At 37.3% G+C, this 21,546-nt stretch overlaps 1 protein-coding gene across 1 annotated transcript in view; it reads left to right on the top strand.

The window, feature by feature from the left end:
* Positions 1-11,194: 11,194 nt before the first annotated feature.
* The window catches only part of LOC5571764 (phosphatidylinositol 4-kinase beta), a 401,531-nt gene continuing 391,179 nt past the window's right edge, over positions 11,195-21,546 (top strand). The window contains exon 1 of the mRNA XM_021840061.1: positions 11,195-12,718. The gene's annotated coding sequence lies outside the window, so the exon portion shown is untranslated. The remainder of the gene's footprint in view (positions 12,719-21,546) is intronic.

Genomic DNA, 21,546 nt, shown 5'->3' on the forward strand with positions numbered 1-21,546 from the left:
CAAAACAAGTCTTAGTTAAAAGTAGTTTTCCCATTTTTTTCCTCTTGATGGTGATGTGATGATGTGATATAAAGCCACCACCAGTGCAGGACTTGCCATGTCGTACGGTTCCTCTTAATAGCAAGATCAAGCCCATTTTTTTCCTCTTCTTACTAAAAAAATCATACTTCCCGCATGAACTGGCGTTGACGCAGTGGTATATACGGTCAACCGTGGGAGAAAGTTGAATGCATCATCAACTCCTTCCCCTTCCCCTCATTGGTCTGCATTCTGACGTGGCAGGCACCATTGTTGCCTAGAAACAGTAGATCACCAGCACTTATATACTGAGGGTGCCTGTTAATTTCATGCAGTCATCTGGTTGGTTCCTTGTGTAAGTGCAGCTGATCTGGTGATACTGGAGTAGCAACCACGGGTGGCCAATCAAGCTCAATCTCAAGCTCTTCTTGCTAAAAAAATCATATTTGTTTGACCATAACTTCATGAAAACTTAACCGATTCCAAATCTTTGTACATGCTAGTTAGAAAAAAAAATATGAAGAATTCACTGAAGGTCATATTTCATAACTTGAAAATTCGCCTTCAAGTCGCTTGCGCCACCTCTAAATCTGAATAGTTTTGGCTCAAAATTTGAGGTTTCCCTTTTTATATGGTTTGAATTCAAGAAAAATAAGCCGCACCCTATTGTACAGAGATTGTTTCATAGCCTATTGTTTTATGATCACAGTTATTGAACCGTTAACGCCCAAGGTATCCCACAATAGGGTAACGACTGTTTATTTCGTTCATAACCACTAACAGTTGGCGCCAGCGGCAAAAATTGCAGACAACAACCTTTCGAATATTAAGTTTCTCTTACCGGCCGCCGAGCGGCGACACTGATGTTTGTATTCCTCTCACTGATCACGCTACGCTGGATTCTCAAATTTCTCAAACTTTCAACACAAGCGCATGGAAGAATGGTAGTCGGAGAGCTGTCAAATCGTATGGAAAATAATGAAAATCGTAAATTGCTCGCAATAAGGAAACTGAATCAAAAAAGTAGTGATTAGAAATCAAGTGTAAAGTGAAAATATAACTTTTTGTGTTTAGTTCATCTTCCGTGGTGCTTTCTTTGCTTCAGGATTTCGTTTTTACTACCATTGAAAAAGAGCCATCTATTGCCTTTTCAGTTTTGAATATCGCCCTATTGTGCTTATGTCCCGAAATTGTTATCAATAGTTACATTCCCATAAAATAAACACAGTTTCAGCAAAAAAATAAAGTCTATGATGAGGGTCCAAAAAAATCTTTAAAGTATGTCATCGATATTTGATAGCTGCATAAAATTAATTTTGCATTTTATCAAGTCAAGATTCATGCTAGTCGATCCTTTAGGAACGGTAAGTGTTTTAAAACATATTTTCAGTTGAACTTTTACTACCAAGGAGGAGAAAACATAACCTTTCGGTCGTCGCGCGAATTTTTGTAACGCGAGTAGTCGCGCGTTGTACTTTGTACAACACCCTTGGTTTTGCGAATATCCCAGGAGTCTGACCACTTAGAAACATGACGTCTTCGGCAAAATTATTCAGTAGCTTAAGGGCTATCGTTATCATAGCCAAGAAATTCGGGATTTTGCCACTAGGCGGCGCTAGTGAGCATGAAAGTTTTGTTTCTCAGATCTCAGGATCCTGACCACTTAGAAAGATGGCGTCTTCGGCAAAGTTGTTCGGTAACTCAAGGACTTTCATTGTTTGAGTAAGTTTATGCAAAATTTTGCCACTAGGCGGCGCTAGTGAGCATAAAACATTTGTTTCGCAAATATCTCAGGAGCCTGATCACTTAGAAAGATGGCGTCTTCGGCAGAGTTGTTCAGTAGCTCAAATTCTTTCTTTTTATAATCCTTAAAGTTCGGGATTTTGTAAAATAATGATAATCCCTGAGCTTTTGAACAGCTTTGCCGAAGGTGCCTGTTTAAAAAGTCAAGATCCTGCAGTATCCACAAAACAAAAAAATCATGCTCACTAGCTCCGCCTGGTGACAAAATATTATATTTCTTGGCTCAAATAATGATAGCCCTTGAGCTACTGAACTTTTTTGCCGAAGACACTATCTTTCTAAAAAAATATAAATTTTTGATTACAATTTACTCAATAATTTGAGTGAATAATCAATAAACCTAAAAAAAATCAATTTTAAAATCTGTTCTCCTATAAATCAATATTTTCGTTGACATATAGTATTTTCTACATAAATTCAATTGTAGAAGCCCAGCTAACATGTCTGGGCAGAAATAGAAATTTTTGATTACACTCAAAGTATTTTTTAATTAAAAATCTATTGATAATGATGTTTTAACACTGTTTATTTATAAAGCAAAATTGAAAGCAATAACTGGTTGTTTTATCAACTAAAACCTGACTGCTGGAGTGCATTGAATATGTTTGTGCAGAAATATAATTTTTTGATTGTTATTGCTTTGAGTTTTTGTTTACGGTAAACAATCTTTAAGTAATAGGATGCTTCCTTGCTGAATAAATTTTGAGTGGTATCTAAAATTTCGATTTCTGCTCATATTCACTGAACATCTAAAAGCAACTTACACACCAGGTGGCACTACAGCATGATCAAATGAACCTTACACCTGCATATCCAACCCCTTCAAAAGTCGGAAGTCAAATTTTGACATTGCATATCTCTGTTGTTTTGGTAAGAAATAGTAAATTTTTAAAATCCTCAAATTTTACAAAAAATATTTGATTAAAAAAACGAAAAAACTTTTTATAACTGCTCGTCCATAAACCGAGTTGCAAAGCATTGACATGTACTTTATAGTAATAAATTTGATTGTATGAGAACAGTGCTTATAATGAAGCAGAAAGATACATTTAGCGGAATTTGGGGCAAGTGTGCCACCTTAAGCAAATTGATCTCTAACTTTGTCTAAAGCTTATAAAATCCACCAATTTAGCCTCATAATGTTAGTTTCACATCTTTTCATAACCACTATGCTATTTAAAAAGAAAATTATTTCAAAAGTATTAGTTTTGGAGCTTCTCAAATATCATCCAACATAACCTATTTTTCGACACTATGGGGCAAGTGTGCAACCCATATGGGGCAAGACGGCCACCGAATGAACATCGCATATAATTCTACTTGTAATGAAATTTTCTTTATTTCATATTAATATTACTTACAAAGCAGACGCTAATTAAAAAATAATTTTAAGTTTACCGTAATAAGGGGATGCTTTATAACAAGGTTCAAAACATGCGTAACTCCCTATTACTCAATTCGAATAACTAAAATGGTTATTTTTGTATCCATTTAATACAATATATGTATAACCCTAATATTACGGCGAATATGTATAATATAAAACTAGATCAGCACTAAATAACGGTAAAATATTGATGATGTTATGTAAAACGGTACTTAATAAGCCGAAAAACATGTTATTATTGAATATTTTAAGAAAAAATCACTTTAGGGGCAAAAATGTCAGTTATTTCACTACTATACTTCAGAAACTACTACTGGTGCCTCATTTTGGTTTATTAGGGTAGATGTACCAATAGTGGAGGTACTAAGCACGATTGAACTTCATTTAAACGACCAAATTCAAGATGCGCAATTAAAGTACATGTTAATATTGCAACGGAAAGTAACGACCGTTGACTTAATGAGAAAAATGATTTCATCGCAGTAATCCACGGCACGTCAGTGAAAAATAATACCTCCACTATTGGTACACTGTTCCTTTAGTTGCGGTATATTTTTAATTTGTGTTCCTATAGTTGCGGTATCCGTTGTTTTCTTATGGGATCCTGCACTATAGGAACACTTTACCGCAACTATTGGTACAAGCAAGTAATGTTTTAGCAATTTTAGTGATATTTCATCAGTTTTCAAGCAATTTGAACGCTCTTTTCAACTATTCCGTGTATCAATAAGCCAATACGTCGATTGGCAGTGTCGGTTCTGTGGTTAATGTAATAAAATCAGTGAAAACGGCACTACCGCAACTATAGGAACACCCACAACTAAGGGAACACTTACCCTACTATGATTTTGTTGATGACGTTTACATTTTTATAAATTGCACTCCAACAATGTTTGCTTACCAAATAGGTGGCACACTTGCCCCAATAAGTATACATTTCATACAGTACATACAGTACATATACAAACTGGATGTCGTATGTAAAACTAAATAATTTTTTCGTTCAAATGCCACAATAACTTACACATTTGAATAGTTTCACGATGTACAGAACGTCAGAAAAATCTGGTAATAATTTACCCTCCACCATGCTATTTTGAAACAACGAAATCTTATAAAAATTCACTCAAATTTGGTTGTCTTTGCACAAGTCGATGTAAATACGTGAAAAATAGAGCAATTTTCATCATATTTTGATCATTGTATTGTGAACTATAAGGGAACATAATATATTATAGTTAAGCTCAAAAAGAAAATAAATATTATAGTTTTTATAAAAAGCAGGGGTGGCATACTTGCCCCTATGGCACACTTGCCTCAAAGTCCGCTATGATTACACTCAAAATATCTTTTGCTAAAAAAAACTACAAGAAACCATAATTTTGAACTGGAGCCTTAACATCAGAATTTTAGCAGCAATGAATATCACGGTATCATCAGCAAAAAGATAAATGTTACAAAAACGTAAAACTCGTCGCATGTCATTTATATACATAATGAACAAAACGGGCCCTGTGGTACGCCAAGGCTGTTCATCACGGGGCTCGAAACAGAATCATTGAAAACAGTCCGTTGGGTTCTATCAGATAAATAGCTTTCAAACCATCTAATGCAGAACACGTAAATCCAAAGCGCTTGATTGCTCTTAACAATAAGGGCTGAGAAAGCGTTTCAAAAGCGCGTTTGAGATTCAAAAACAAAACAGCAACTATCGTATCTTTACGCTCTACGTTCTCTTTCCACTTTGCCAATATCAGGTTCAATGCGGTTTCACAGAAATGACCTGCCCGCTATCCCGATTTCTCAGATATTAGCAAATTATTACTATTTAAATATGCTAACAGCCGGCCTTTTACAACAAGTTCTAAAATTTTCTCTAATGTGTGCATCATGTTGATGGGACGAAACTCTTTGGCTTTAATCGTCCCAGCAACTTTTTGAATAGGAATCACAAGAGATTGCTTCCAAACTTGTGGCACGTGCCCAGTTTGTAACGATTCATTAATCAGGTCCAGCAGATTGTGTCCTATGGGCTCCAGAAGAAACTGCGGTCAAGAAAGATTCACCCCCGCACCAAATGCACGATGTACAAAACGCTCATAAGACCGGTAGTCCTCTATGGGCATGAGGCGTGGACTATGCTCGAGGAGGACTTGCAAGCTCTTGGGGTTTTCGAACGCCGAGTGCTAAGGACGATCTTCGGCGGCGTGCAGGAGAACGGCGTGTGGCGGCGAAGGATGAACCACGAGCTCGCTCAACTCTACGGCGAACCCAGTATCGTGAAGGTAGTCAAAGCTGGAAGGATACGCTGGGCAGGGCATGTTGCAAGAATGCCGGACAACAACCCTGTAAAGATGGTGTTCGCCACGAATCCGGTCGGAACAAGAAGGCGTGGGGCGCAGCGAGCTAGGTGGATTGATCAGGTACACCAGGACCTGGAGAGCGTGGGTCACAGTCGAGGATGGAGAGAAGCGGCCATGAACCGAGGGAATTGGCGAAATATTGTTGGCGAGGCTTTATCAAGATAATTGATGTAAAGCCAAATAAGTAAGTAAGTAAGCAGATTGTGTCCGATGACATCAAAGCAATCTTGTATTACTCTCGCATTAACGTTATCTACACCAGCCGTTTTTCCCATAGAAAAGCAAATATTTCGTAGGTCTTCCAACGTTATTGGGTGAAAATATTCAAATGTACAATTATTGTTACTTGGCTGTTTTAATTCGTCAGGTTACATGCTATTACTTGCTCTGATTCTTCTAATGTGCCATTGAAAGTTATGGACCGTGGTTTACAATTGGGTCCTAAAATTTTTAATGAAATCTTGTTTTTATTTAACAACACGAAAGAGCATCCCGGATAAAAAATACAATACAAAAACAATATAACGTATTGAAACAGTACCATTCAATATATTGGAAATACAATACAGTATATTGTAAAATGACAATACAATTACAGTACAATATATTGTTTTGAACAGTTCACTGTATGGTATATGAGATTTTTGCAATATAATGTATGGGTGGTTAAGTATCGTAACAATACAAATATAGATATTTTCTCATACAAACATTTTTAAAACACAATACGATATATTGTTCATGTATTGTCTTGATAAGCAATTCGTGTATTGTTGTACATTACAAAAACAATTCAACAAACTGTATCATGGTTGCATTCGTCGTTACAGCTAATGTCAAGTGACTTCTAAAAAACTACTTATTTTTACTTTTTGAATATTTTCCACCCAACATTTCTTGCTTTTTGAACTTGTTTTGTTTATTTCTTTCAGCAAAGCTACATAGAAAAAAGCAACAGTTGTTTTACGCGAAAATAGGAATTTGACCAAAATTGTAAGGTATAAAACCAATTAAAAACAATACAATGTTCTGTTACAATATATTATATTGTTTTTGAATTGTATATCCAAACATGAATAATATTGCTTCGACATTCAATTACAATACGCTGTATTGTATCCAATACGTTATATTGTACATTAATGGTTTATTCCATTCACTGAATGATACGTTTTTATCCGGGATGTTACTGCAACTACTTTAGCAATTATTTTTCCCGTTCAAATAACGGCTATATCATGTTCAAACTTTTAATTGGGTCCTAAAGCCCTGTCCCAATTTTAGTGCCAAACGCTGAAGTTTAGGCCAAAAACACATGTTTACTCAATTTTCTAATGTTTTCCGTTGGTTTAAGCTCAAAAACATTTTTATTAGATTTTGTCACATCCTTAGGACTAAACTCAAATTTTGGGTGTATTTTGTTTTCCGTGTCCCTTACGAAATGTCAGATAGGAACAACCCCAGTGGTCGAACTAAAACCCCTGTGGTGTTTTTGTCGACTAAGCGAACGTCAAACATGATCAAAAGTGTCAAGGTTCATTTATGGACCAAATTTTTAAATTAAAGTTTAAACATGATATAGCCATTATTTGAGCGGGAAAAATTGCTAAAGTAATTACAGTAACATGCTTTTTCATGTCATTAAATAATAACAAGATTTCATTACAAATTTTAGGACCCAATTAAAAATTGGGTCCATAAATGAACCTTGACACTTTTGATCATGTTCGACGTTCGCTTAGTCGACAAAAACACCACAGGGGTTTAAGTTTTAACACTGGGGTTGTTCCTAACTGACATTCCGGAAGTGACACGGAAAACAAAATATACCCAAATTTTGAGTTTAAGCCAAGGAGTGTGACAAAATCTAAAGAAACATTAAAAAATGTTTTTTTAGATTTAAACCAACGAAAAACATTAAAAAATTGTGTAAACATGTGTTTTTGGCCTAAACTTAAGTGTTTGGCACTAAAATTGGGACAGGGCTCTAGGACCCTATTACAAGGTTTTAAAAAGGATTTCAAAAATTTCCATAACTCTTTGCTGTTGTTTTGATGCTGATCAATTTTCCTCTAAATATACTCGCAACGAGTTTGTTTAACGATTTGCGAGTATTTATTACGCGCGACCTTGTACCTATTCCAATTTCTATTATTATTATTTCTGCGCTATTTTTTGTACAGTTCGTCCCTATTGCGTTTACAACGCAACAAATCCAAATTGTACCTGCTGTTCGAATTTTTCAACGAAACAAATTTCTGTTCGATTATTTTATTACAGTTAGAACAGCTGACTTTTGATCTAACGAACAGTCGTTTGTATGAAAATCAACACTTCGCTCGACAAGACATGAAACGTCACTATTATATCTACTATGGTCGTCAATATTAATAACTAAAGTTTCATGGTCAGTTATTTTAAAATCCGAACAGAATCCAAATTAGAATAAACGAGACCAATCAAAGTTTGACTATGTCTGGAAATACGTGTATGAACATTTATTTTTTGTTTTAAATTAAAAAAGTCAACTAATCGTTTCAAATGATTCGAATTCGAATTGTCACACCAATTAATATTGAAGTCACCAGCAATCTACAAACATCTCAAGCCAGTTTTTCAAATTTTCAATAAAACACTGGTCACTTGAACTGGAAGAGTGATACAACACACCATAATTACCCATCTTCATGCGACGATCAACTCAATGCCCATGAACCAATTACATTCACAAACTTCGTTCAATTGAAGCCTGTACTGAAATGATTCTTTGACATAAATAGCAACTCCGCCAGTGTGTCTCGAATGTGATAAACATGCAGCCACATTATATCCCGGAATACTATACTGATCAAATGCATCTATATCAACAATATGCGTTTCTGATAAAAAATACTAGATTCGGACGTTTTTCTTCTACAATCTGACTTAATTCAACGTAGTATGTAGATAAACCGGCTATATTTAAATACAAAATATCGAACTGATTCACATTACTACTGAAACTTGGTTGCTATTCATTAAAATGTAGGCTGCTCTTTTTCCTTTGGTACAAATTCTTGAAGACTTCACATTTATAACTGAATGCTCCATGGTTGACGTCCAAGTTCGTTATTTATTAATTCGTTCTTTATTATTTTTTATACAATTGATACATTTCAAAACAGTTGACGTACATTCGGATGTCTTGTGACTTCCAGTGCAGCTACAGCATGCATCGCAATTTTTACAATTCATGCTCATGTGCCCAAATTCTCCACATTTGAAACATCTCAAAACACTTATCTTTGGAACATCACGACACCGATCAAATTTAACGTACGCTTGATGCGCGGTAAACTGTGTGTCTCTTTGTCGACTTCAATACCTCTTCTTCTTCTTTCTGGCGTTACGTCCCCACTGGGACAGAGCCTGCTTCTCAGCTTAGTGTTCTTATGAGTACTTCCACAGTTATTAACTGAGAGCTTACTATGCCAATGACCATTTTTGCATGCGTATATCGTGTGGCAGGTACGAAGATACTCTATGCCCAGAGAAGTCGAGAAAATTTTCAACCCGAAAAGATCCTCGACCGATGGGATTCGAACCCACGACCCTCAGCTTTGTCTTGCTGAATAGCTGTCATCCCCAATAGCAACTGCAAGCCGTGAAATATGTTCCAGTTTATATTTGATCCATTAGAAAAAATGGTTCGGTGGTGCTAAATGGCTATGCCATACAGAAATGTACTAGAAAATTACGAACATTTGTATGAGAAGAAAAAATTGCAAACTTTGAGCTTTATTGTATTAATCCCTACTTTTTGTATGGACAAGTTGTGCTTTTCTGGGCAATGTGATAATAAAATTTATGGCCATGAATCATGGACATTGAAGGAAGTCGCCCGGAGAGCTTTCGGGGTGTTTGAACGTAAAGTGCTGCGAACAATACTCGGCGGTAAACTAGAAAACGGCATCTGGCGGCGTGGCATGAATCACGAGTTGTACCAAGTGTATAAAGAGGTGGATATTGTCAAGTGCATAAAACACGGCAGGCTGCGGTGGGCTGGTCACGTTGCCCGTATGCCAGAAGAACGACAAGCAAAGATAATATTCCAAAGAGAACCAGGACGAGGCCGCCGACTTCGTGGTAAGCCGCGCACACGATGGCTTTTTGCGGTTGAGGAGGACTTAAGGGCACTTAACGTTCAGGGTGACTGGAAGCGATTGGCCCAGGACCGAGCCCAGTGGAGAAGACTCATCCATTCGGCGCAGATTCATCGTAGCGAATCAAGTAAGTAAGGAAGTGATAATAAACTCCAAAAGTTCAAGAACATCTGGTTATAAGAAATAGGTGCAAAGGTTTATTTTTGACTGAATAGTTTTTTGTTGTTGGCAAATTATTGCACTGAAATTCAAGACTCGATCTGTGTCAGAATTTCAGCTTAATTTTATTGGACTAATCAACCCGCGCGTAAACGGCGAATTGCCACCTGGGCCAAAAATGTGAAGAGTATTAATTATTTTCCCGTAGTGCATCGTGCAGTGATGCCAGGTTGCAACATTCATTCACAATGAGCTTTTCTAGTGCATGGAAGGAATATAACACTTACAATAATAGTTATTTTGGTGATTATAGGTTGTTGAAGTTCGTTAATAATTATTATATCACGAAATAGTTGAACTCCAACAACTCGTGCTCAACAGTGTCCAAAGCTGGTGTGGGTTTACACGGAGAAATATTTTTACCTAATTTTTGAGTTTACTTTACCCAAAATTAAGTATATCGATTATAGTTTCAACCCAAAATCTCTCGGTTTTCTCTTTCTCCCACACGAATGTTGTCAAAAATAGAGAGAGCTGCATCTACCCAATGGGGGTACTTTGGCCCAATAAGCCAAATTTGGATAAATGCAACTTTTCTTATGTTTGGGTGGAAAGAAGTCAATTTTGCGTTAAATCAACCAGTGTTGATAGACTCTCACTCAAAATATCAATCAATACGCTCTCCCGTGAGAGCAAACTCATTAGAGATCTGCTTCGCAAATCTCACGCTTGAGATTTTGATGCAAAATCAACTCAATCAACTCAAACTGTAAAAAATGATTCAGTCGCAAAACCCAGCAAAATCTCGTGAAACCCGAATGTTGTTGTTTACGTTCGAAAGGATTAACATAATTTTACCAGACTAACAAGAAATTTTTGCCGTGTGTGAGTAAACTGTGGAAATACGAGACAATGAGTTAAAAAGGTGAGCCAACTCATCCATGATTTTTTGACTGCTGAGTTGCATGATTGACAACTCACGCATGAAAAATCTCAAGCGTGAGTTGTGAGAAATTGAGTTTTTCACAACACTGAAATCAACCCAAAATTGAGTATATTTTTCTAATGGAATTAAAGCCAAACTACCTAGTGGGGACCTTGGAAATTTAGCCAAAATTGAGTTATTGGGCTCAACTACGGAATTGCGTTGAAACAACCCAAAATTGAGTTGAATTCCGTCTCCGTGTAGGAACGAGGTGAGTTTGTTCGTAAATTGCGGCAAATCGCCCACGATGGCACCCCTGCTGCACGAATTCCCCTTTTTTCGTGTTGTTTTTGCTTGAGTTGAGGTGGTGAACTTGGTGAAGAGTGTGTTCTTCTTTCGCTTCGCGTTTAGTTCGCAGGAAGTTTTCGTCGGTGCTGGACGTGTTTTTAGTGCAGGGACACCTCGCGTACGTTTTCGCGTCTCTTGTGTATACACACGGATTTGTTTTTCTTGTGATTGTGTTAGTAACTGGTGCAACCCCCGCGCGCCTTGCGTTTTCAATGAACGGGCGTTTGTGCGGTGAATGGGGGTGAAGGAGAAAGAAGAAGTTGATCTGCTGCGGCTGCAACGGATAGATGGATGCATGGCCTTCTTCGTATTCGTTCGGGACGACGGACGCGATTTTGTATTTGGATTGTTGGGTTTGGGCGTCGGTGTGTGAGTGTGCACGGCGGCCAAATTCGATTCGGTCGGGTGGCAAAGACGAACGGGAGTATTTGTACTAGCAGTGCTTTTACGGCCCGAGAAGCAAAGCAATCGCGTTTGTGAAAATAGTTTTGACAGTCCAGCAGCAGGCGCAGACATTGAATATTTTTTTCCGTTCGACTGCTGCGTTTCGAAAGTGAGTTGCAACTATCGGGGCGTCAAGGTTTCGTGTGTTTTTTAAGTTCGATACGGAATCTTTTCGGTGCAAAATTCGACTTCAAGGAAGAAAAAGTGCCAATATGTTTTAGAGCAGTAGAATTGCCTGAACGGGCTCTCGGGGGAAGGCGGAAAATATCCTAAATTTTCCTGTGTGTGAAAGTCCTCCATTAGCGGAATATACAGAAAGTGGCATTTCGCGAAGGTATACGTGTGGTGAATTGCCCCCTTTTGCACTGGTGTTTTGTGGTGGGATGAATGAATGATGTTCCACCAAAGAAAACAACAAAAAGATTGAATCAATTGGGTTCAACCAGGAAGACAAAGTTCAATCGATTCGGAAGTGATTCGAGTTTTCCATGAATGGATTACTGAGATTAATCTACGAAGTGCAAATGAATAGATCAGTAGTCCTGCAACGCCTACTAAAACAAGAGTGGTGAAATATTTTGCACTAGAAACGTCAAATTTCGATCATCTCTCTCTCTCGCTCTGGTGTGCATGTTTTGGCGTGAGGAGATTTCGCTTGTGTGTTTGTGCCGTGAATGAGTCGGAAAGAAGAATATATTGCACACTAAAATGAATGAAATTATAATGATTGTACAAAAGTGAAAGAGCCCAGCAAGAGCAAAATAAAGTGGAAAATTGTGCATACAAGTTGAATGTTACAACCCTCCACCAAGGATTGTTGAATTTGTGATGGAGAAGAAGTGACGAATGCCGAATTCGAAGTTCAACTGGGAGAAATTTTTCCGGGAATGATTCCATCCATGTAGGAAACATATCAACTACTGTGTGATTGATTTTTTGTTCGGTGTTTGGATTACGGTTTTCGAAGCATCAGAGATCATACAATATAAGTGCAGTGTTTCGATTTGCTGCTGTTGGAAGAGCTTGTTGCTTGAAGACGCAGCCGAGGGAAAGATTCAGAGGCTGGGAAAAGTCGGCACTGATTTGCGCCAATCGGAGAAAGAGAGGCACAAGAGTGAAATCATTCAAGGTAAGTCGTTATGGAGCTGCGTTTTTTCTTTCGTTATTGATGGTATTATAGGTACTGTTAACAAAAAAATGACTCAAATATGCCGCGCAAAGATTTAAAGCTTGGGGCAAACTGCGTGGAGAAATGCATTATGATTTTACGTAATAACTTGGGCTTTTGAGGCGGATCGTTTAGTTTTTACACACTGAAGCAAGAGAAAGACCTCCAATCTGATGAATAAGACATTCAGCGAGATGTATTGTTTTTCGGTTTTTCGATAATGTGCGAGAAATGAGCCTTTTTGGCGCTCGTGGGTAAATTTGCTCCAACACAGCTTTTACAGTTCACATTAAAAAAATATAGCAAAAACTTAAAACCGGTGTCTGATCACTTAATTTGTTATGCAATATCTGAATTTAGTTTGTTTGATTGATCCTGTGGGCTTCATTTGATATTTATCTTTCTTGACCTGATATTGAAATTGTTGTTGTCGGAATGGGTTTAGTTGTTTTTTTATTGTCAAAAATATTGGACGGTATAAATAAAATGTAGTAAAGTTGAGTTTACTACATTCTCTGTAGTAAAAATGCTACATTCACTACACCTACAAATGCTACTTCACTACACCTTTCGAACATACAAAGTTACTGGTAGTTAGCTTCAGAGGTTGCTATTCATACTCTGAGATTGTCGAACTGAATTGAATAATTATAAATTTAAGTAAAAATCATGAGAAAACGATGTCAGTTTTGATATTTTAGTATTTAGTGTGGGACTGTCCATAAATGACGTGGCGTTTTAGGGGGAGTCTACGTTTTTGTGACGAACCATGTATTGGGTATGGAAAAATAGGCTGCGATAAGGGAGGCGGTGTCAAAAATTAGCAAAAAAATGCCACATCATTTATGGACAATCCCTATTTAGATTTTTTTTTTCATTTCTACTCAACACAAGACTGTCGATTATACAATTTCTAAGGTCAAGGAAACAATTTAAAACTATAGATATTTCGAAAGGTATTTTGAGATTTCAAACTTTCTGATAAGATTACCGTGGGATATTTTTTTTCCCGCGTGAATTCTGGCGTTACGATAATTATGTTGTTTCCTAATAATCCTTGGATGTCTTTAAAAATTGAGACATTTATATGGAAATTCTGATTTTATTTTTCGTGATAATTCTGCCATCTTAGATTCTCTGGTATCTATTGGAATTCCGGAATCCCTGTAGGAAATCTGGGATTCCGGCAGGCATTATGAATTTGATCATGATTCTGGATTTCTGTAAGCCATTCTTGGATTCTTGTGGAAATACATATAAAAAATCCGGTATTGATCCGGTTATCAATATTTTGAAATTATTCGTGTATCTTTGAGACAGTATTTCTGTAAGAATCCATGAGATTTCGCTGGGATTTCAGCAAATTCTGACCTGAATCTTTGGAATTCTTGTAAACACTTCCGGAATTGGAATTTACTTCCGGAACAGGATTCCATTTATTTTCAGTTTCATTGGGATTTCAGAAGAAACCTATAATTCTAATAGAAACTTTTTGAATGTTGCTAAATAGGGTTTCAATGCTAGTAATGGACCCCTTAGTAGCTGAAATTCATTCTAGACCCTCCCGGGGTTCATAATAGGATTGTTTACAAATTTGACGTTGCGTTTTATGAACCCTCCATTTGATTCCCATGTAATCCGGCTCGCTGCCGACGAGCCTATTATGGACCCACATGGAAATGCGTATTATTTACAAAACTGTTCAGATATCTGTATTTATGCGTCTCAAACCAAAAATTTTGCCAGAAACTGCTGACTAACAATGTAGTCGAAGTTCCCCCGGTGGATTTTCATAGGAATAAAGTTGCTTTGAGTGTTAATTCTATGTTTTTCTGTAGGGGGTCCATAATACGCAAAGGGTCCATAACCGGCATCGACTCCCTATTTACCTACTGGATTCTAATAAAAATATTCGTGGTACCAGTAAGCATTTTATTATTTCGATATGAACCTTGGTGATTCAGAGATAATCGCCATTGAATTCAAACAATTGCTAACGTAATTACTACAATTCCCTTAAAAATCTCAACATTTATTCGAATAAAATACTAAAGTTGAATAAGAAACTCAGCAATCCCACTGGACTCATGAGAGTTTTTAACGGTATTCCAGTGATTCCTTCCAGAGTACCAAAAATGCTTACTCAATCCAACCATTATTGTAAATTTAGGTTAATTGTAAGCAGAGGCGTCCCGTGATGAATTTGATTACCTGTGCACTGACTCGCACAAACCGTTTATTTTGAATTATACGAATTTTTCAATTGATTTTTTTTAATGTATTTCAGCTTAAAATGTAATTTCCAATACTCCAATACTTCCAATCTTGAAGTGTCTGGAAGCTATTATATTTGTTGCTTATTGGACGTTTGTTTTCTTCGTTTCAATCACTAGTTGTAAGTTTTAAGAATTTTGGATGATTCCAATATACAATGTTTAGGGAAAAGGAAAATTCTCAAAATTTCGCTGATACCAAGGCGATGAAAGAAAAAAATTGCGTATTAATCGCGGTCCCATAGTTTGATAATATTTGACATAAAAATGTATATTTACAGTAAAAATGACCTTTATATGCGTAAATTTCAAGCATTTTTCGTATTTTGCGAACTGAGATAATAAGTTTAATATCATATATTATCAAATTTAAAGCAAGAAGAAAGACGTTTAACTTGAAACTAAACGATTAGCACATTTTTTTATATGAAACTCGGCTTACAAATAAATAAACCATTCTTATGAGCAAAAATCTGAACTTTTCTGAGATTTTCATATAAACCTTCAGAATTCAACTATTTACGCGTTATTTTCCAAGTTTCGCGATGAAGGATAAATTCCGTGGATTTCGTGGCTTTCGCAAAATTCCGAATCTCCATTATTCCTAACGTTGTTATTCTATATAATAATTCTTATTATTTACAGCTTGTCAATTGTATCACGATATCTTGGCTTTCTGACGATGTCCAGCGCTGGTACATCTCTTTGTATACTTTTGTGGATACATCAAAGCTTTCAAGTGAAATGATGACTGACTGTTGAACGCTGACACCCATTTTACGCCCGCCGCAATTTATCAGTTGTCGGTCTGTTGAGCAAGAAAAACTATATTCACACATAGTTTATAAATCAATTCAAAGCCACATGAATTTTGTGTATTTAATAAGATAAAACATAATCAATTTGTCTAATATGTTTATAACATCTAGTATTTATTGGTTCAAATCAATATTGCGCCTTCTTTCGCGCGACACCTGGAAGCTCCATGCAACATACATACACACAAAGCATGTATCTCGCGTAACAATTCAAAAGGGCCAATCCTCAGATCGTTGACTCTGAGAAAATTCGATTTGAATATTATTCACCACATTTTCAATTCCTATTTTTCAGTATTCAATTCAATCAATGTGATTTCTTGCTAGTTGAGTGACGAATTACTATTACTACACGCTAATAATTGATTTTATTCTGAAAACTGACAAAAATGTGGAAAAAATGATAAGTTTAAATGCTTGGCCCATTTTCGATTTTCATCAAGGCATGGGCCTTTTTTATTGGTTAAAATAGAATTTTATTAGCGTGCTTGGCCCAAGGCTAGGCCTTTTCGGTTGTCAATGAATGAGCAAGAGAGAATCATTGGCCTCTCACCATGCTAAGGCCAATGACAGTTTGCGAAATTTTCCGATTGTAGGCCCTCTTGATGGAGCGAGAACCAATCATTGGCCTTTTCGAGTGGGGGCCAATGAATGATTTGGAAAAAAAGCGGTTATTGGCCGTTTTGAAAACCGAGTTTATAACGGTAAGTTTTATGATTATGTTGACAATGTTTGCATAGTTTGTGGGTGTTGGGAGATGCTATCGAATGGTATCAAAACCCGATTTGTTTACAATTTGATCATTGGCCCTTTAGAACTGTTACGCGAGGTATGGCGTTGACGCTTTCTCTTCCAACAGCAGACGTCGTGACGCCAGTTGCGCGCGCTTTCTCAATTCTTACAAACCAAGCGGAGCGTCATGGGCAATTTCTCTCTCGGGTGCACAAATTGGAGTGAACCAGATTTTACCTATACAACGCCACTGTTGCTCTAGAAATGTCAATACAAGTGCACATTCCTGCTGTGTCCATACACGCTATTTTCGTGCACAAGAAAGAGTGCACGGCTGAAATGAACATTCTCTGCAATATGATGGAGACGCATGGCAGTTTGTTTTGTTTGCTTCGCTGTTTTCGCTTGCTGGTTGAGCAAGACCATGGGGGGGAGAATCAAACGGTTTGTTCACTGAGGGCGAGTCACCCTTATGGACCAATGTCACCCCGCACGACGGTAATCTAAATAATGTTGAGCAAATTAACTAATAAAATTTGGGTTTTCACATAACGAATCTCTAAACGGTCTATCAAAAAACTGAATTATTATGGAGAAAAATTCTAACGATTATACATATTTTTTTCGGAAATTGAAGATTTATAGGTTCATTAATCATTCACTGTTTTCAAAATTTAAAAGTTGTCAATTTAAGCACAAATTTCACATTGACAAAACCCCGAAAATTGTCTAACGCAATTAATGGATCGCCCCTTGCCAAAATTGAACTATGCCAAAATCGTACCGTGTCAAAATCTAAAGGGCACTGTATTGCAGTTCTATCAAGAAAACCCTGTAGACTTTTTGAAGAAATTTGTTAAATGTTCTTACATGAATCCCTACAAGAATTCCTCTACGAGCTTCTACGTCGATTTGTCTCCTATTTTTCAGCCATTTTTATATGCATTCCTTCGTGAATACATCTGCGTTTTTTCTCAGGAATTGCTACAAAATTCTTCCAGAGTTGATTCCTGGAAATCTGTTGAGAGCTCTTCCAGGAACTTTTCAAAAAATTCGGCCAGATACCTCCAGAAATATATCTAGAAGTTTCTCCAACTTTTCATCCATAAGTTATTCCTGCAGTTCCTACAAACCATTCTCGCTAAATTTTTCAATCGTAATCTCTATAGATCCATTAAAATTTTATTTGGGGGTTTCACACCAGCAAATATTCCGACCAATATTTTTGAAGGAATGCCTCTGGAAAATCCGGTAAAAAAATTTCCATGGATTGATCTTTTGAAAAAAAAAAATTTTTTTTGAATTAATTTAGAAAAACCTTTAAATTTCCTTAGAAGGTAAAAAAAGAAGCTTGTTCTTTAGAGATCCTCGCAAGTGTTCATCAGTGATTTCTTGTAGTATCAGAGTTGTATCAGAGATTATCATAGGATTTATTTTAGCGATATTTACTTTCCAGATTTGTTTCAGGGATTCCTCCAAGAATGTCTTACGGCATGTCCTTAACAAATGCATGGAGGCATCCCAGGAAAAAAATCTTGGACAATTTTTGGGAAATATTTCAAGAAAGCTGCACAGAAGTCAGGAGAAATCTCTGAAGTGATTTCCAAATGTATCCTTAGAGAAATCAGGGAAGACAACCCTTAAACGGAAATTTAGGATGTAATCCTAGCAAAATCGATCAAGGAATCACTGGATGAACTCCAGCATTCTCTTGAAAAAAAGAATCTTTGAAAAAATCCTGAAGTAGTAGTCTCTGGAGTAACTTCTAGGGTTTTCCTTCAAAAATTCCAGGTTGAATTCTTGAAGGTATCTTGAACTTCATGGAGGAATTTCTTAGGGACGTTAAAGAATCAATAGATGAGTTCTTTGGAGAAATAGGAAAACTTACGTATTATCGGTAGTCTGAGCCGATGCGGCGCTTCTGTTGTTATTTTCTCGGACATCAGCTGACAAATTACGTGTTTGTCTATTTACATCTATGCGCTGCTCAATCCTCTATCGATTCACACCGACAGACTTGTTTTTGTCAGTGTGACTATTGTCGGCAGCCTCATTCTCTTCGGCAGCTTTTCCATAAGAAGTGCTGGTGAATCTCTTCGGCAGCTTCGATTCAGTCGCATTTTGAGGCGTGTTCATTTGAAATGATGACATCTCTGGTGAAATAGTTTGTTCACTATGATGATCTTCTGCATAGGTTTCTGAGAAATACTGGTTGAACCGCAGATAGGTGCAGAGCTACTTGAACACTTCCATGATTCACTTTGGCATGGGTGGTTTTTCTCGACCGAATTTTCTGAAACTTTGCATTGAGAACCACTTCAAAACGACGCACTTCGTGGTCAAATATGAGCTCACTAGCTTTAAAAAAATACTGCCCAAGGGAATCAAAAGTGTCAAGAATAAGATTCGGTTCCATAAAAACCCAAAAATACCTACAGGAATCCTGGAGTACGTCCTTAGAGAATCAGGGGTGAGGTACTAGAGAATTATTCTTGAAATATTTAGTCATTTGTAAACTCACCCGAAGAAATCGTGGAAATGTCTAAGGAATCACTCAATATTGACGTCTCTTAGGAAAATTACTGATGAAATGGAGTAATGACTGTTTACATCGCAAAAAGTATATCACAACCTTTCGAACAGTTCAGTTTCTCGCACTGGCCGTCGAGTGGCGACACTGATGTTCGTATTCCATTCATTTATCGCGCTACGCTTGATTCTCAAATTTCTTAAACTTTCAACACAAGCGCATGGAAGAATGGTAGTCGAGAACTGTCGAAACGTAATCAAAAACGTTAATTACTTGCAATAAAAAAAAACTGTATCAAAAAAGTAGTTATTAGAAATCAAGCGTGATGTGAATAGATACTTTTTTGTGTTTTGATCATTTTTCTGATTTTTTTGCTTCAGGATTTCATTTAAACTACCACTGAAAGAGAGCCATGTGTTGCCTTTTCTGTTTTGAATATCATCCTATTGCTCTAGAATTCTTGAAGATATTCTACAGGAATCACTATAAGAATTCAAAAATCTCATGTAAATTAAGAAAAAACAGAAGTAACTGTGGGAAAAAAACACGGTATGCTTTATAAAACAGTTTCAAGAGTAATCCTTGGTATTATTCTCTAATGGTTTCCATTTGTTTACAGGTAGTCCACTAAACAGCTCGAAGATTTACTATTATTATGGAAAAATCTTTCAATTTAAACCAAAGCTGGAAGCACTGCACTTATCAGACACACTACAAGTCGTAATACGATTTGTAGTACGGCCCCAACACAGTTGAACGCTTCTGTCACTACTGTGGGAATGGTTCTTCCTAGTTGTTGCCAAGTTCTCCTCTCGCTCTCAAGGATATCGTATTGGGTTCGGCTTTCTCTCTTCTACGCAGCATGTCTGGCAGTGTAAGTGTAGGTGATAGTATACAACACCCCCTTCAATACACCATATCCCCAAACCACCCGCCCGGAAAAAGCACGGGAAAAATAAACCCCGTGAAAAGGGTGAGGCCCGGCCCGGAGAACCAACCAACGCAACCAAAGCATCAAATCACCGTAATCCTAATGAAATATCCTGGAAAATTAATATCGCCGTAGTATCGTCTTCATCGCGTGAAGCTCCTGCCTCGGACGGGTAATAAAATAAAGATCGCAAACGACGGCTCCTGGAAGATAGACGACCGCACTCTTATCGGATCTGGCCAGGAAAGCCAGGAAATGGCCCAGAATGGGATTTGTGTCACCATGCTGCTGCTGCTGAAATTGAGCAACCTCGTCGACACGGACAACACAAGAGTGCTCGTGTTCCGGTGAACAATCGATATAGATATGTATAATTTCAGGTTACGATGTTCGTTCTTGGCTCTATTGGTTGGAATACAATGCCGTTGGGTATCGAACCACCGAATCACGAGTAGGCGTTTTCACTGATTGTGTTTTGATTCCTGCTTCCTAAATGGATAAATTAGGTTTGTTGCTGCCCAAAGGTTGATGATTCATTTCCTTTTCGATAGGGTTTCCAAATATTTTTATTTATTTTTTATTTTTCAAATATGTTATCGCGTAGGAAAATTCGTTGGAAATTTGTTGATAACAAAGTAGACAAAATTATAAGCATTCAATTACCGAAATGATTTTGTTGATAATAAATCTTCGAGCTGTTTAGTGGAATACCTGATGTAGTAGATAAAAACCTCATTTAGTACTTCACCGTTTAATTCCACCAGAGTTTGTATCCTTTGACAAATACGCGTAATTCGACCTCAACTGTAAGGCCGTCTTCAGAGTCGTGTACTAGACTCGACTCGAGAGAGACTCGAGTACACGACTCTGAAGACGGTTTTACGGTTGAGGTCGAAATACGCGTATCTGTCAAAGGATACAAACGCTAATGGAATTAACCTTTCGGTCGTCGCGCGAATTTTTGTAACGCGAGTAGTCGCGCGTTGTACTTTGTACAACACCCTTGGTTTTGCGAATATCCCAGGAGTCTGACCACTTAGAAAGATGACGTCTTCGGCAAAATTGTTCAGTAGCTTAAGGGCTATTATTATTATAGCCAAGAAATTCGGGATTTTGCCACAAGGCGGCGCTAGTGAGCATGAAACTTTTGTTTCTCAGATCTCATGATCCTGACCACTTAGAAAGATGACGTCTTCGGCAAAGTTGTTCGGTAACTTTAGGACTATCATTGTTTGAGCTAGTTGATTCAAAATTTTGCCACTAGGCGGCGCTAGTGAGCATAAAACATTTATTTCGCAAATATCTCAGGAGCCTGATCACTTAGAAAGATGCTGTCTTCGGCAGAGTTGTTCAGTAGCTCAAATTCTTTCTTTGTTTATTTTTTAAAGTTTAAGATTATGCAAAATAATGATAGTCCCTGAGCTTCTGAACAACTTTGCCGAAGTTGCCTGTCTAAAAAATCGAGATCCTGCAAGTATCCGCAAAACAAAAATTTCATGCTCACT

Source organism: Aedes aegypti, chromosome 2 (genome assembly GCF_002204515.2).
Source record: "Aedes aegypti strain LVP_AGWG chromosome 2, AaegL5.0 Primary Assembly, whole genome shotgun sequence".
NCBI lineage: Eukaryota > Metazoa > Arthropoda > Insecta > Diptera > Culicidae > Aedes > Aedes aegypti.